Here is a 16864-nt window from a genome sequence, read left to right as displayed (position 1 = left end):
TTATAAATCTCCAATGGGAGGGGCAATTTTGGATTATATGGTGGTAGGAGGTACCTGATTTTATCTGTTGGGCGACTTAAAGATAATGGATACTCTTGTCAGCGACCATTGTCTGTTTACTTTTTCCCTGAGTTTAAGTATGTCTCCTATCAGTTCGTGGAGGTTTGATGGGTTCTCTTCTAGAATTGATAAAAAACAGGGAGAACACAGTGGGATCATAGGATGATTGCTGGCCTAAAAAGTAAACTAGGAATCTTGATGCCTGGCTGGGAGATGAATTGGACAGTTTCTGCATGTTTATGAAGTTGTTAGTAGTAAGTGCAAGTTGAAAAGCACAAGTCAAGGGCAATTTTAAGGCAACTCCACCCCCAATTGTCTTATTAAATAGAGAAATAAATGCCCTAGTTAGGAAACAATATGTGTCATGTTCTCCCGAGAGGGATGCTAGGATGTCCCTATTAAAGAGGTGAAGGAGTTGGCTAAAGGCTTGTATAAAAGAGAGGCTTGTGACAGGCTTTGGGTTGATCTAAGAGAAGCTGCTGTTAAGGGACGGACAAGTTCCTTTTGAACTTTAGTAGCAGATTGCTGTGTTTCAAGAGCTAGACCTTTTTCCTCGGCCATTAAGGAAACTAGCTGGACAGACTTTATTTCTAACTTATATGCAGGAAATGGAGAGGAGCTTAATTTGCCCAAATCAAATACCCACAACCCTACATCCATAAAAGAAATTGAGCTGGCCATTCTAGGAATGCACACCTCTGCCGCGATGGGGACTGATGAAGCTCCAATCTCTGTCATAAAACTAGAAGCAACCCTTTGGAGAAAAATATTGTTCCTGGTTTTCAAAAGATCCTGTAAGAATAGGAGAGTTCCACCCTCCTGGAATTGAAGTATTATAGTCCCACTATTTAAGAATGGAGATCAAAAACTGCCAATGAACTACATCAAATTGCCCTCTTAGATACAGTGTGCAAAGTTTTTTCATAATGCTTATTGATCCAGATAAGCGAGTGGGCCGAAGATAACAAAATCATACCTATGGAGCAAACTGGGTCCAGGAGAGAACATGGAACTATTGATAATAAAGTGGCTCTCCAGATTTTTAATGTGAAGTATATAATGGTGAGAGGAGGAGTGAATTATGCAGCCTTTATAGATTTCTCCTCAGCATTTGATAAAGTCGATCAATCTTTGCTGTGGAGAAAGCCCTTAAGATTGGGTTTGCACCACACCCTGCTGGATTTAGTTATTGCTCTACACTCCTCTACCTGGTGCAGAGTATTGCTAGACAGCTATCGGTGTCTTTCTATAGAAATACCAATACTAAATGGTCTATAACATGGGTGCATCCTAGCTCCAGTACTCTTTTCTCTATACATTTCGGAACTCCCAGTCCAATTATCACAGAGTGAAGGCATAGCACTGTTAATTGGCGGAAAGGCAATAGTATTAATTTATTAATGTGGACAGCACAATAATTCTGTACCATACTCCTAAAGGTATGAATAGTCATCTGCAGGCATTACAACAGTTTGCTGATGATCAACAATGAAAGTAAAATCATGTGCTTTCAAGGTAAGAAGAAACCCAAATATTGCAATTTCTCATGGTCCCTGGGTGCCCAAAATAAGAAATAGTAAAATCCTATACCTTTCTGGGGTGATAATATGTGGTAATCATAGTGACAAGGCCCATACTGAGAATAACATGAACAAAGTTCAGTCTCAGGCTAAAGGTTTAGGCACACTTTACAGGGTGACTAGCAGAAGACACTTCTCCTACCTCTTAGAGGTTTACCAAGCAAAAATTCCCACTTTACTGCTCCATGGTTGGGGCACATTGAAAAAGCTTAACGGAGCATCTTAGATCTGATAGAGGGGCGTGTGCTAGGACACATTTCCTCTGTTAACTCTGTGATTTTAGCGGGAGCTCTAAGGTTGGAAATGGGATTGATCAGTGCTTTTGTTCAGGGCCTAGTGGGGTTGGTTTTCTGGGTCACCTCCTTACAAGGGGCGATGAAGACACATTAGGATCCCTTATGAAGAAAGAAAATTTAGCTGACAAAAAAGAAAAGTCATTAATCTTCAGAAACTTTTCTTATGCTGTTGATCAGCTCCAATTAGAGTGTAACTTGGTATTTGCATTAACTGTGTCACAATTAAAAGATAGCCTAAAACAAGCTACATGGGTGTTAAGCTTCTGCCTGGACAGGGTTTTTCAGAATATAATAAAATCCATCTCTGCAAATAAAGTCCAACTATATATTAATTGGAGTCAGTTTTGTGGGCTGAGAGGCTTCTGGTTGTTGCTAAGTTTAGGTTTATAATCGTTTAATCCCCTTTTGGACAAATGGTATGGAATCCCCACTGCATGTAATTTATGTCAAAACGGGAGCCAAGACCTGAATCATGTCCTTTTTGTTTGGCCAGCGCTTTTAGTAGACGGTTAAAAATGACTGAGACCCATATGTTTGCAGCTATCCATATTATGGGCCTCAGATGCACTGCAGTCCCTTTATGTGCCGGCTAATGAAATCTTCTGTTCTAGAATTTTTTACTTTTTAAAATGGCTTTTACATTTGTATTGATTTTATTGTGCTCACAGTACTGTTGATTTGATACTGTCCTAGATCTTAATGTTTTTCTCGGAATCTAATTATTAAGTGCATTTTTATATTCTGCGAGCATATGTAATTTTGTATTGTGGATCGTTTGACAGTTTTGTAACGTAAATAAGGTAAACTTAAGACTTGGAACTCCATTTTCTGCCCGATTTTCAGAAAAGGGATTCATTTCTTTATTGAACGAGCGCTGTTGCAATATTTTACTGGATTTATTGGCCAATATTGATTTTATATCTCTGTGATTTACTGATGGTTGAGATAAATCTGATTTTAACTGGTGATTTCACTTAAGATGATCTACTTAAAAAATTTGATTAATGAAACCGTTTAAACCTTTTGCAACTCTTGCTATTGACTAAAATCAATAACTATTTGATTTTTTTTGATGACATGTTTTATTCTTCATCTTTTCAGCCACAGTGGCACAGGTTCATTGCAATAGGCGATTGTTAGACCTGACAGCCTCGTGGTGGTCTTTCCCAAACTTTTTTTCCTGGTGGCCTCAGCTTTGTGCTGTATTCTTTTTGTTGGCCTTAGGACTTTGAGCACTTACCACTGCCAACAAGTGCTAAATTGCATGTGTTTCTCATCTAAACATAGTTTGATTGACTTATCCACTATTGGCATATTTAATTTATCTATAAGTCCCTAGTAGAGTGCACTACGTGTTCGAAGAGCCAGTAAATTAAATGCTACTAGTGAGCCTGCAGCACTGATTGTGTCTCCCACACAATCACACAATCAGCACTTGCCTCATGCCTGCCACTGAAGGTTTACATCCATGTCAGGTTGGCACTTAAAACCCCTTGCCTAGCCTGAAACTTCACTTTTATTACAGATAAGTCACCCCTAAGAGAGGCCCTAGGTAGCCCATAGGGCAGGGTGCTGTGTAATTAAAAAGTAAGACATGTACTTTTAAGTTTTAGATGTCCTGGTAGTGAAAAGCTCCCAAATTTGCTTTTCACTACTGTGAGGCATACCCCTCGCATTGGTAGCTTTAGATAATTCCTTATTACACTTATAATTTGTAATTTCTGATTAAGAAGGATTAGCTCTCTCATGTTTCATATAATTGGAATGGTAATGATACATCCTTTTGGATGGCAAAGTTGAATGTATCATTATTATTATAAAAATGGCACTTTTAGAAAGATAGCAATACTCTTCTCTTAGCTCATTGGGCCTGAATCCTATCTCCGTTACACATCTGGGGTGGGTGACAGCTGGACTTTGTGCATCAGCTCTAGACAGCTACACACAAATTAAGGTTAGGTGTGACTGAGTACCCATCCACATCCTGATGGGTCATTCTGGGCATGATGGGAGGGATGAGCTGACACTTAGACCTGAGTAGGCAATGTCCTGTCTCCACACAAAGGGCTGCATACTCACCTGTAGCCAGAGCTTGGAGTGAGGTCCACTGTGCCCTTCAAAGCCTCTTTTTGAAGTCACCTCCACTTCAAAGGCACAACTGTAACCTCACCAAATCAGACACTTTTGGACATCTGAAGAAACTCTGCCAGGAGGAAGGACTGTTGTGCTGCTACAAGGACTGCCACTCTGCTGGACTGCTGATATAGAAGAATTGCTTTTCTTATGTTCTACCCTCTGCTCTGCTGAGGAAGAACAGGACTAATTTACTTGACTTCAGAGTGATATCCAAGGGCATGCAAGCTTGTCTCCTGTTTTAAAAACTCAGAGATATTAAATTTTGCTTGATTCATTGAAGCTGGATCCTGGTGCTTGATTCAGTAGAACTGACGCATCCTCTGCTGCAGGAGAAGAAGCTATGCATCGTCGCTGTTGTAGGAACAAAACCTATGCATCATAGGTCAAACCAGCACATCGCCATCAAAACTGATGCATCGGGACCACTGCATTGCGTCACTGAAGGGAGATGATCAGCGGCTCCCCTCAACTGCATGGAGAAATCCTGCACATCAAGATCAGAGCCAAAAGCATCTCAGACCCGGCTCCTTATCCTTGGTGAATCACCATTGTTGTGTGGAGAACATTGATGCGTCACCTCAACTGCGGTATCGACACCGATGCATCGCTTGGCTGCACCCTGCATCTCGCTGTTGCGACCAGGATCAAGGTACTTTTGTTCAGCAGGCCTTGCGTGGCTCCTGTACCTGGCCCAAGCGCTATCGTGATTGGCCTGAACTCTTGACATTGCCCCGTTCTTCACGACCGTATAATCCCTTTAGGTGCTCACTGCTTCATATCTTGACTACTTATGGATTGTTGTTGTTTTGGTCTTTTTATATTTATAAAATCATAATCTAATTTCGTAATCTGTCGTGGAGTCTTTTTATGGCCTTTTCACTATTTCACTGTTTGAAGTGTTGCACGAATACTTTACAAATTGCCTCTTAAGTTAAGCCTGCCTTCACTGTTCCAAGAGGGTGAGCACAGGTTAATTTATGATGTGTATCTGACTTACTTAAAATAGTGCCTTAAAGATCAAAGCTCCAACCATGGATATCTATGTTTGGACTTAATCTCTTATATTTTATGTCAAAAATCTCCAGCAGGTTGAAGCTGCAAAATGTAGCCAACGAGGACTCCACGAGGTTGGACACTACTTCTCCAAGGAACCGCTGAACATGATTTGCTGCTGTGGAGAAGAATGTATTGGAAGCTGCTGTGCAGTCACTCTGACGTTGATGCACCTTGGGTGAATCTTGAGCAGATAGGTCCCACTCTCTTCTTGGTTCTCAGAGCACTTTTGGCAGAAAATGGTCTAAGTGCTATGTTTTGGATTTGGGCAACCTGGGACATTTTGCACAAATTCCAAGGGTCCAGAACTGGATTGCCAGGACTCATTCAGGCTGAGTTCTGGGGTGGGTTCAAGATGGTTGGTGCCTTTTCTGTCCCTAAGACTCTGTCAGGAGGCCAGCCAGTAGCCCTTGCGGTGATTCTGGAAGGCTTGGGTTCAAGGAAGAAAGTAGGTCCCAAGCAGCAGGGCATTCCTCTGACGTACATCGCAGGCCACAGACAACAGGGATGCTCTTTGAGAGTTCTTCCACAGGTCCAGGAGTGAACTGAAAAGTGGGTCTGAAAGCCCTGTTTTTAGGCCGAGCATCAGCATGCATGTGCTGTCTGCCAAAACTGCTGTCTTCAATACAAGCCACCTTTTTCCCACCTCCTGCTTGCCATAGGTTCAGTCCAGTGTGGCTCTTCTTGGCTACCTCCTAACTTGTTTGCTCGGTCGATACCTCACATCCGTTTAAGGCTGTGGAGCACCGGTCAAGAACAGGTTTCATGAGCCTGCATCCTAATCTGACCTTTAAGAGAACTATTTTTTAATTATTCCTTTCCGCCCGTTGTGGCTGTTTATTGGCACCGTCACCCATCTGCTTTGTAATTATTAATTTCCGCTGCCAGGGAGTATCATGCAGGAACACATAGCTATATACATGGGTGCCGTGCTTTATGCTTACTGTGCTACTGGATTCAAGATAGCCTGGTTGATGAGGGATGATGCCCCGAAACCAGTCCCAGGATACTTGTTTCCAATCCAGGGAGAACCTGACTTGGCAGTTTGGTCTGGACTGTTCCCATGAGGCACAGGGTCAAGACTGATTTGCATATGGCTGGGTCTAAACTGGGGTGGCATGGTGAGCAAAAGAATTATGGATTTAACCCAGATCTATAGACTGGGGGTTGAATATTTGATTTCATCTACATTCCATCCATCATCTGTGTGTCTTTTGCTTTCTTGCCCTAGGTGCACCTGGTATGCCCAGATGTGGGTCTCAGGCTAACTTTCCTACTGGCTGATGAAGCGTGATGCCCTGAAACCGGTCCCAGGATGCTTGTTTCAGGTCCAGGGAGGACCTGGCTTGGCAGTTCAGTCTGGACTGTTCCCATGAGGCACAGGGTCAAGACTGATTTGCATATGGCCGGGTCTAAACTGGGATGGCATGGTGAGCAAAAGAACAATGGATTTAACCCAGATCTATTGACTGGGGGTTGAATGTTTGATTTGCTCTGCATTCCGTCCACCATCTGTGTGTCTTTTGCTTTCTCGCCCTAAGTGCGCCGGGTATGCCCAGACTTGGGTCTTGGGCTCACTGTGCCACTGGATTCAAGATAGCCTGCCTGATGAGGGGTGATGCCCTGAAACTGATCCCAGGATGCTTGTTTCCGGTCCAGGGAGGACCTGGCTTGGCAGTTCAGTCTGGACTGTTCCCATGAGGCACAGGGTCAAGACTGATTTGCATATGACTGGGTCTAAACTGGGGTGGCATGAGAGCAAAAGATCAATGAATTTAACCCTGATCTATTGACTGGGGGTTGAATGTTTGATTAGCTCTGTATTCTGTCCATCATCTGTGTGTCTTGTGCTTTAAGTTTCAGCACAATCGGTGCCCGATTTCCTGTTGCTCCTCGTCTGCTTGTTTTTGTTATTATTGCCATGGCATTCGCTCCATGTGCACGGGTGCTGTGCTTTGTTTCAACACGGTGCCCGCTTTCATCTTTACAACACAAGCACCATGCTTTCAGCACAGCCCCTGGTATTCTGTTGACAAAGCCAACAGCTGCAAGTCTGGGCTGCAGACTTGCAGCTATTGGCTTTGTCAACAGAAAAACGGGTGCACACGTTATAAGGATGAAAGTGGGCGCCCTGCTCATACAAAGCACGGCACCCGTGCACATGAAGGGACGCCCTGGCACAGGCGGTTCGGGAAATTAAGTTTGACTTCAGTTGCTGAAAACATGTTTATGGTGAATCAAGCTGATGTAATTTTAACAACCTCGCCTGATTAAGTGTTTGCACCCCTCCCTTCCTCTTTTGTTGCTACTCCTACAACAGGCCTGCAGCTCTAACAAACAGCCTACCTGCCAGCAGCGAAGAGCATCGTGATGAACACATGGCGGGTGTGCTGTGCATTAAAAGACCAGATTGTGTTGCTTTTTTTTTATTTGCTCTTTTTTATTACTACCATGGCACACAGGCGGTTCGGGAAATTGCATTTGAGTTCATTTGCTGAAAACATGTTAATGGTAAATCAAGCTGATTTAATTTCACAAACCTTGCGTGATAAAGTGTTTGGTTTGATATATAATTTTTTTATTTAAATATGGCTTCTTACTTTATTTAAATGGGTTAAGAAGCAGTTTCAATCTTTAACGCAACACTTTATGTATGTCTAAACTCTAACATAAATACGTAAGCCATCTGCAGCTCAGATGTTTTGTGTTCAGTTGCTAAAATGTACATGAATAGAGTGATACACAGGGGCATATGTACTGCCGTAGTGTCAATTTTTTGATGCTGTGGTGGCTTTTTTTATTGCCGTATTTACAAGTTGACGCTAACCGCAGTTAGCTGAAGTTTTCTTGCATAAACGTGCGTTTTTCGGATCGCCACTTCTGTTAGTGGGACTTAACAAAAATGAGATGCAAGGTGGGCGTTCCCATGAAAAAATTTGCGATAGTCACAATGATTTTTTGTTCTGGCGATACTTCTTAAAAACTGCCGCTAAGGCGAGTTAGAGGCCTGTTTTTAAGACCAGAAAAAAGCTGGTCTAAAAAAGGATGCAAACACACCTGTACATTAGGGAGACTAACCCAGACCCTCATATCCTTACCTAAGGATGCCATGGAGGTACTACTCTTGCAGCTTGGTAACCCCAATACTACCACAACCACCACCACTGCCACCACCACCAGTACCACCACAGAGGCAGCGCCAAAGAAGAAAGTGGGTCTACCGTCAATGCATCACCCTGATAGATCTCTGGACAGAGGATGTAATAGCCCACAACAGGCTGAAAAGGATCTCTATCTTACACATACTCACACAGATAGCGCCAAGGTTGCAGACACTATCACATCGCTGCACATATATCCCTCCGCAGACAAAGCTACTAGCAGTGCTGCACATGTTGGCCTCTGGTATCTTCCAATAAACCCTTGGAATATAGATTTTGCAGAACTCCTCAGACAAAAATGAAAATAATCAATGCAGTACACGAATATATGCTTCTGCTGTGCTACATACATCTTGAAATTAACACATGTACCATATGTACAACAAGATGACAGATAACCCTCCTCTCACTTGTGATAGTGCACAATTAGCTGGCATGCAAAAACACAGTCAGTCACGCACCATGCAGCAGGTGTACCTGCATCATGGGTCTGCAAGTAGTGATGCATGAAGGGAGCACCAAATGCACACAACAAAGTTGTTTAAACATTGGTCTGTGTTGTCGCAGAATAGAGAATGCATATCAAGAGCATACAAACCATCAAACTGACATTCTCATGACATGTTGTGCATCCACATTACTCCCCTGGTGAGGCGTAGCAATCTGATGCACAAAATCAGAATTCATAATATGTGTCGATTGGGAACAGACAAACACATGGCAAAATGTATGTGTATTACCCCAACATGCATACATGAAGAGTCTAAGTCAACTCATGCACACGTACATCAATGCATATGTATGTTGTATTCACATGTCCCAGTAAGTCAGGTCCACCACTTAGCAGTGCCACTGTCGCTTAGATCCTGACCTACCTTGGGGGCAAGCTGGATGTAAAGAGCATACAATGAGTTTAGCGTTTAGCAGACAAGGATTTTCACACATAGCTACCCTCACCACAATCACTCCCAATGAGGTACCGAGGTGATGTTCCAACATAGTAATCAGCAAAAAGTCAAGGTGGATGCTTAATCAGGCACTGATGGACACATATCTCTTTAATCTGTTTCAGGTGATCAAGGATATGCACTCTTGCCATTGTTGATGACGTCCATCAAAGTGACCCACAAACAGGCCGAAAGAGACTACAATGTTGCACTGGGACGCACAAGGGCCATTGTTGAATGGACATTTGGAGTCCTCAAATCCAGGTTCCGGTGCCTAGACATATTGAGGGGCAGACTCGTGTACAGTCGTGAACTTGTTTGCAAGATCATAATGGCATGTTGCATTCTGCACAATATTTGTGTACGCACAAACACAAAATTGGATGAAGACCAGGATGAGCAGAACAAGCCAGCGGATGGCCAGGACGAAGAGGCAGATACTAGACACACCACAGCTTCTGCTGCAGGAACAGCAAGAAGCGATCAACTCATAGGATTTACTTTTACATGATGACAACAAACAAAGATGCCATCACATGTTTGCATCTGAAACAATACACACCTAATGCTACTTTGTAAAATAAAATCAATACACAAAAGTCTTGTATGCATGGTTTATTCCTTCAAAAGTTCATTTATCTGTTTAGTGAAAGGTAACTAAAAATATGTGCCACACAGCTATCACGTATAGCAATGAACAGAGCATCAATTAAATGAAGATTGGGGCTGCTACAACGTAGTGGGCATATGAGCAAATAAATGTGTATGGTTCCTCAGTGACAAAAAATATATGTGCGTTATGTCATCCCGGAAGCTCATACATGTCTGATGATAAACAAGAGCGTAGTACATCAAACACTGTATGTCTGATGTGTCATTGTTGCTGTGCCCACATAGATAGAAAACATCATAATATATACAATCAAACATATCTGTGAAACCAATGGCACAGGAATAAAGATGAGTGACAACAGTATCAGATATATATTGCAGATATGTACTACATCCACTTCTGTTTGTGGAGGATAAAGATACATATGATAGTACAGATACAACAACTTGTGTGTCAACACATTTCTGGGAATGCCCCAAACACCAAGCACACACCGTGAAACAACAAATATACTTGAGAATAACTCAAAAGATGACAAGTGCCATTGTGATGCTCAATAGTCACATGAATGCATCATCCACTCTACAGCACAGCAATGATCTGGCAATGCTATTGTCAAATAAGCACAAACAATGACATAAATGCCAGACATGGGACAAATTGCTAGACAGCAGTACACAACTACGTGTATGTATGGCCATGTGCCTGCCAAGGCAATGTCAATGTTTTGTGCATGTCACATGCACCACAACAAGCTTGCCTCATGGCAATGAAGGGGTAGAATGGGCTACATCCTCTTCAAACAACTCTAACTGTGTGTTCACACACCCAAAACAGAGAACATACATACACATTAGTAAAGTGCTAGAGGCAATACAATCAGTACAACAATAACATTCCAACAACATGCAACATATTACAACAGGAATGGACATTGTTTGGGGACATATGGTCATAAAATGATTCATCATAGCCCCCAGAGGGTGCACCACCTACATCTGTATTATGACTGAACGTTCACACATGTCATTTGTATGATGTGTGTACGTTTGCACTTCAGCACAACTACAACAATCTAAATCTTAACACATCTACAGGCACAGTTCAACACAAAGACAAGCATGCTTCTTAGAAGAAATGTTAATGTCACACAATGTTGCATCTCTCAAGCAATGTACAAATCCTCATAATGAATTGGTTTTGGGCAAGCTGGCCAGCTATCATGTATGATTCATGTAACAGTACAGTGTGGACACCAAGACACTCCACCACAGTCAGGAGTATGTCTGACATAAATGTCTGTCTCAATATCTTCCAGGGAAATCCAAAATACAACAACGTGCTCCCTAACATGTGTTGATGAAAGGCTGCACCACCTGTTGGCCTCATGAATGGCAACATTGTCAAGCGGATAACATGCAAAATGAACAATTGATGAACAGAATGTAGAACAATGTCATACATTCACCCCAGTACAGAGATCTGGGCCTAAATCCATCGTTTTTTTGCTCACCATGCCATTCCAGTTTGGACCCAGCCATATGCAAATCAGTCTTGACCCTGCATCCAATGGCAACAGTCTAACTCGAACTGCCAGGCTAGGTCCTCCCTGGACTGGAAACAAGCATCCTAGGACCGGTTTCAGGCTTTCAGTCCTCATCAGCCAGGATAGCTTGACTCCAGTGGCATGGAGAGCATGTGACCCATGTCTGGGCATACCCGCCCCACTTGGGGTGACAAATTCAAAAAGAAGAATTGATGGACAGAATGTAGAACAATGTCATACAGTCACCCGAGTACAGAGATCTGGGCCTAAATCCATAGTTTTTTTGCTCACCATGCCGTTCCAGTTTGGACCCAGCCATATGTAAATCAGTCTTGACCCTGAGCCCAATGGGAATAGTCCAGCCCGAACTGCCAGGCTAGGTCCTCCCGTGGACTGGAAACCAGCATACTAGGACAGGGTTTGGGCTTTCAGCCCTCATCAGCCAGGATAGCTTGACCCCAGTGGCATGGAGAGCATGGGACCCACGTCTGGGTATACCCGTTCCACTCAGGGTGACAAATGCAAAAAGAATAATTGATGGACAGAATGTAGAACAATGTCATACAGTCACCCCAGTACAGAGATCTGGGCCTAAATCCATAGTTCTTTTGCTCACCATGCCGTTTCAGTTTGGACCCAGCCATATGCAAATCATTCTTGACCCTGCGCCCAATGGGAACAGTCCAGCCCAAACTGCCAGGCTAGGTCCTCCCTGGACTGGAAACAAGCATCCTAGGACCGGTTTTGGGTTTTCAGCGGATAACATGCCCCATATCGTCCATGGGAAACCTTTAGGTACAAGCATTATTTTTCTGGATATTGTGCAGATGCAACCCCTGGTCCTCCTCTGATTCACACCCAACCATTTCCTCCAACTCAATACTACAGCAGGTATCAATACACAACACTCTCTCTGACTCACTAACTCAGCCAGCATAATCCTTGTTGAGTACAGATAAAACAATCCTGGGTACATCATGGTATGCAAACTATGCATACTGATACAGGGGACTCAAGTGGACACTCTAATTTGCCCAATCCATGTGTCCTGCATCACAAGTCTTGTTGAGTAGATGGGCCTCATCTTCGACAGTGGCGGACAGTGCAAAATACTCATTGTACCTTGCATACTTCTCATGTCAGTGATGTTAAAACAATAACATGACAAGCCTTGCCATCAGGTAATTTTCATTGCTCACGCAAGAATGGCAAGAAAATGGGCCAAACATATCATGCACAATGCAAGCATTGTCATCCCTGTCAGTCTGTTGCAACTCAGCAGTATCTGTGTATAGACACCAGGGTCTCATACAAAGGCACAGCATGCTCTTCAGGAAATGTGGACTGCTTGTGGTTACAGGCATTGCTATGTTTGCTGTTGCAAGGACTGTGACATGCAAATTGCTGCCTTGCCATTCCAAAATAACAATGACATGTTCTCATGTGAATCTGGGTCTTTAACATGCTTGAACATGGCTGAGTGGGGTATGTAGAGCTATGCATAATTTTAAGGTTTCTGCTCCATTATGCCATCTGTCACACACATTTCACTATGCAATATCTGAGCTGGCCCTGTAAGATCTTGTAGCCCATAGGGTACCAATAATATGTGTAGACACAACACCAAAACTAAGTTACTGTGGTATCTGTCCAGTCATAACATAATTAGTTCATTGCTGACATGATGGACTTATTTTGTGATGTTGCTTGCTCAAGAACATACTCGCACCATGTAACTCCTTGGTTAGCATTTTTTGGTAATGTTGACAATGGAGATGGTCATTGCACACCAACCATAGACAATGTCATGCATAGCACAGCATGAAGTGCATAGACATATCTTGTGAAAATTAAGGCATTAGTGCCGTAACACAGACTGTCACCAATCCCCCTCTGTGTCTCCAGCTAATCATATACTCAAATGTAAATGTGCAGTCATAGCTGTGCATTGCATGCTGCTTCACAAATATCATAGACAAGTAGTGACTGCCTGTTGGTCAAGTGCATTTGTGTAGCAAGACCTTTGACCAAGCACAGACATCAAAGCAATGTGTGATGTAAGAGGCTCACATGTAGTGACACTTACCACCAATCCCAACCCTAATGTATCACACTGCGACATGTCTCTACGTACACACATGACCAGTCATGAACAGACATTATTGTGATTAAATAGTGCCCCCTACTGGCTCAGGACCACTTATTCCCGTTCTGTACAGATACACTACACAAAAGTGCAACACACAGATCACATCACAAATACATATTGTACTGTTAGTCCAGACAAATCTAATGAAATGGCACATATACTGATCAAGTATCAATAAGCGATAAAAAAAGTAACGCAAATCTACGTTTGCTGTAATATTTTTCATATCTGGCAAAATACATATATACACACCCTGGGCATGTGTATTTTTGATGCAAACCATGAAAACAGACCGCAAACTGGCAGGAAATTATGTCAGTCTGCATCTTGTCCCATGGAAGAGTACAGTACACTTTCACTTTCTCTTTCAGCCATACTGCCAGTGTCATTAGTGAGTTGTGGAGGTATTGGAAGATGGCTGCTGGTCTTGCTATTTTTGAGAGAGTTCTGTGTGAACTGTACTGTCCATACTGTCCTTGTTGAGTCCTGTGCCTCTGTCCCTATGTGTTTTTTGCAACTGTCTGATTGTTTTGGCGGGTGTGCATCTCTGGGGTATCTTTGTATATTTCTATAGTTAATTGGGGTTAATTTTGGTTTTATTTTTGGTTTGCCTTATGTCAAGATTGTATTTGGGCATGTTGGGTCAGGGTAGGGTGGGCAGGATGTTGGAGGGGGCCTTGGGAGCCGTTATCTGGCTTGTTACATTTTTCCGGCCCAAGATGATAGAGGCTGGGAGACGTATCCTACAGGAATACAATGTTAAAGTGTGGAAAGTGTGGTGGAAGCACATCTGAGAGAAGATACTCAACATATTTGCTGTGGACAGGACTGTCCAGCAGTGGAAGCACCACTAACAGGATTTTGTGGGCAGTTAGGGGGACCTATTGGATCACCTTGGACTCATCGTTGGCAGGCAATGTGGTAAGCACATGACCAACATCGCATCGCATCAGAGGCAGGCCTGTCATGATATAATGTGCAAACCCTACGTGCTTTGATATAGGTACACTTCACACAATCAACTGGCTGACAATATCTGTGAGATACACAATGTGGGTCACCAACATGTCAAAGCTCGTGATACACCTGTGTGTAGTGAAAAAACAGATTTGACCTACAAACATCACGTCTATTGAGGTGTGAGAGCAAATGTGTCATTCATGAAGCGTTGTGACAGGTCGTAGTATTTTATAGAACAACACAAAAAATCCCTTTTCGAGGAACTTATCTATTGGGCCAAAAAAGCCTCAGTATGGATCATGTGCTATGTATAAATACAAACATACAACAAACTATAATAGAGGGTACAATCTGATCAAAATACATTAGAAACAAACAGAGCAGTACTGTCAATGTATCTGTAAAGATATTTATTTGTTTTGATAAAAAGAATCCCATTAAGAGAGAAAATAAATTTCTCAATACGTTAACAACATGTTCTCATAGAGAAATTACAGACAATGTACATAAAAGATTAATGAACAATATTTTTTAAAAACAAGCAAACTTTATGAAGAGTTGATGCAGTGTTTCGGTAAACAGTACTTTCCTCACCTTCTTTAGGACTAACATTTTTTTCATCTAGTTTCATAAATAGGAGACCCAAAGTTTTAGTTGTCGCAAAAATCCTTCAATAGCTTATAGTCAGAGGGCAAAAAACTCATCCAACATTGTTTTGAACCTTATAAATATGGATAATGCTATGAGGCTTCTAGAGAATTCTGATAGAGCCACCGACGGTTAAAGTTATGAAGGGGCCGTTGTAGATAAAGGCCTAAATTCCTTTATAAATCATATATATGAGTATCTGCGCTGTTTAGCATCAGCATATTTTCAAGATGGCGACATTTTAAAATCATTGTCGGCAGTTCTTATTCCTTAGCATATGGGCATTGCGTTGTGTTTCCGGTCAGTACGGTTTCATAAGGAAAATTATCTTGAAAGAAACGGATGGCCACCCTTCTCTATCGAGAACTTCCTCCGGGTCAGTTCTGGATAGAACAGTGAGGCCGTCCGTTTCTTTCAAGATGATTTTCCTTATGAAACCGGACTGAACGTCAATGGCGTTGGTGGCTCTATCAGAATTCTCTAGAAGCCTCATAGCATTATCCAGATTTATAAGGTTCAAAACAATGTTGGATGAGTTTTTTTGCCCTCTGACTACAAGCTATTGAAGGAATTTTGAGACAACTAGAACTTTGGGTCTCCTATATACGAAAATAGATGAAATAATTTTTGGTCCTGAAGAAGGTGAAGAAAGTTCTGTTTACCGAAACGCCACATCGACACTTCATAAAGTTTGCTTGTATTTAAAACTATTGTTCATTAAACATGTTGTTAACATATTGAGAAAATTATTTTCTGTTTTAATGGGATTCTTATTATCAAAAGAAATAAACATCTTCACAGATATATTGACAATACTGCTCTTTTTTTTCTAATGTATATTTAACAGATTGTGGCATCTATTATAGTTTGTTGTATTGTTGGACTTTGCCCTTCTGGCAGGTTCACCCCTAAAACTTTTTGCTTTTATTGTGACCTGTTGTTAGTGATTTTTGGCTTCTGCGCACTTTACCAATGTGTCCCAGGGTAAAGTGCGTGCATGTAGTGAGGTTGGCCTGCCCTCCCATAGGAATGCATGGGGGAATGTGTGTGTCCCTGGTAGTTCCTGATGCGTGGGAAGTGCAGGTGCGAGTTTCGTATTTGTGGACTCGTGTGATGAAATGCTGCGCGATGATGTGTGCGGCATCCATGTACCTAGTGTGGAAGTGCCTCTTTTAGAAGTTGGCATTTCTGTGTGCAGTGTGAGATGAGTGCCTTGTCTGGCGATTGGCTGGCTGAGGTCATGTGATGGGCTAGGGAATCCCCAGAGTCAGGAGGAGTCACCCAGTGGTGAATGGGGAGATCAGCAGCCAGATGGGTGGGAGGAGTACACCTGGGACCTGAATAGGGCTGGGCTTTCCCCACACAATGCTGGCTCTGCCCCCTGTGGTGCGACTGATGACCCTGGCCTGTTCTATGAATAGGGAGAGGGGCTGAGCAAAACAAAGTGCTCAAGAACCAGTTGCATCTGGTTTGCCCCTCCCCTGCACCTTGAAACAAAGGTAACCGGTGTATAAAAAGGGGCTGTGACCCCATGTAAAAGGTTCTCACTTGTTCCTAACTTTAGGGGGACACCCTGCCAGGAGGAACCGCCGCGGGACCCAGCTGCTGCTTCCTGAGGGTCCCTGCGTGCTGGCCTGCCTGGCTGTGCTTTGCTGGGGTCTCCCCAGCCCAAGGACTTGCTGGACTCTGCCCTTTCTCTAGGAGGGCGCTTCAGG

This window comes from Triturus cristatus, chromosome 9 (assembly GCF_964204655.1).
Source record: "Triturus cristatus chromosome 9, aTriCri1.1, whole genome shotgun sequence".
NCBI lineage: Eukaryota > Metazoa > Chordata > Amphibia > Caudata > Salamandridae > Triturus > Triturus cristatus.
This window is presented reverse-complemented; position numbering follows the sequence as displayed.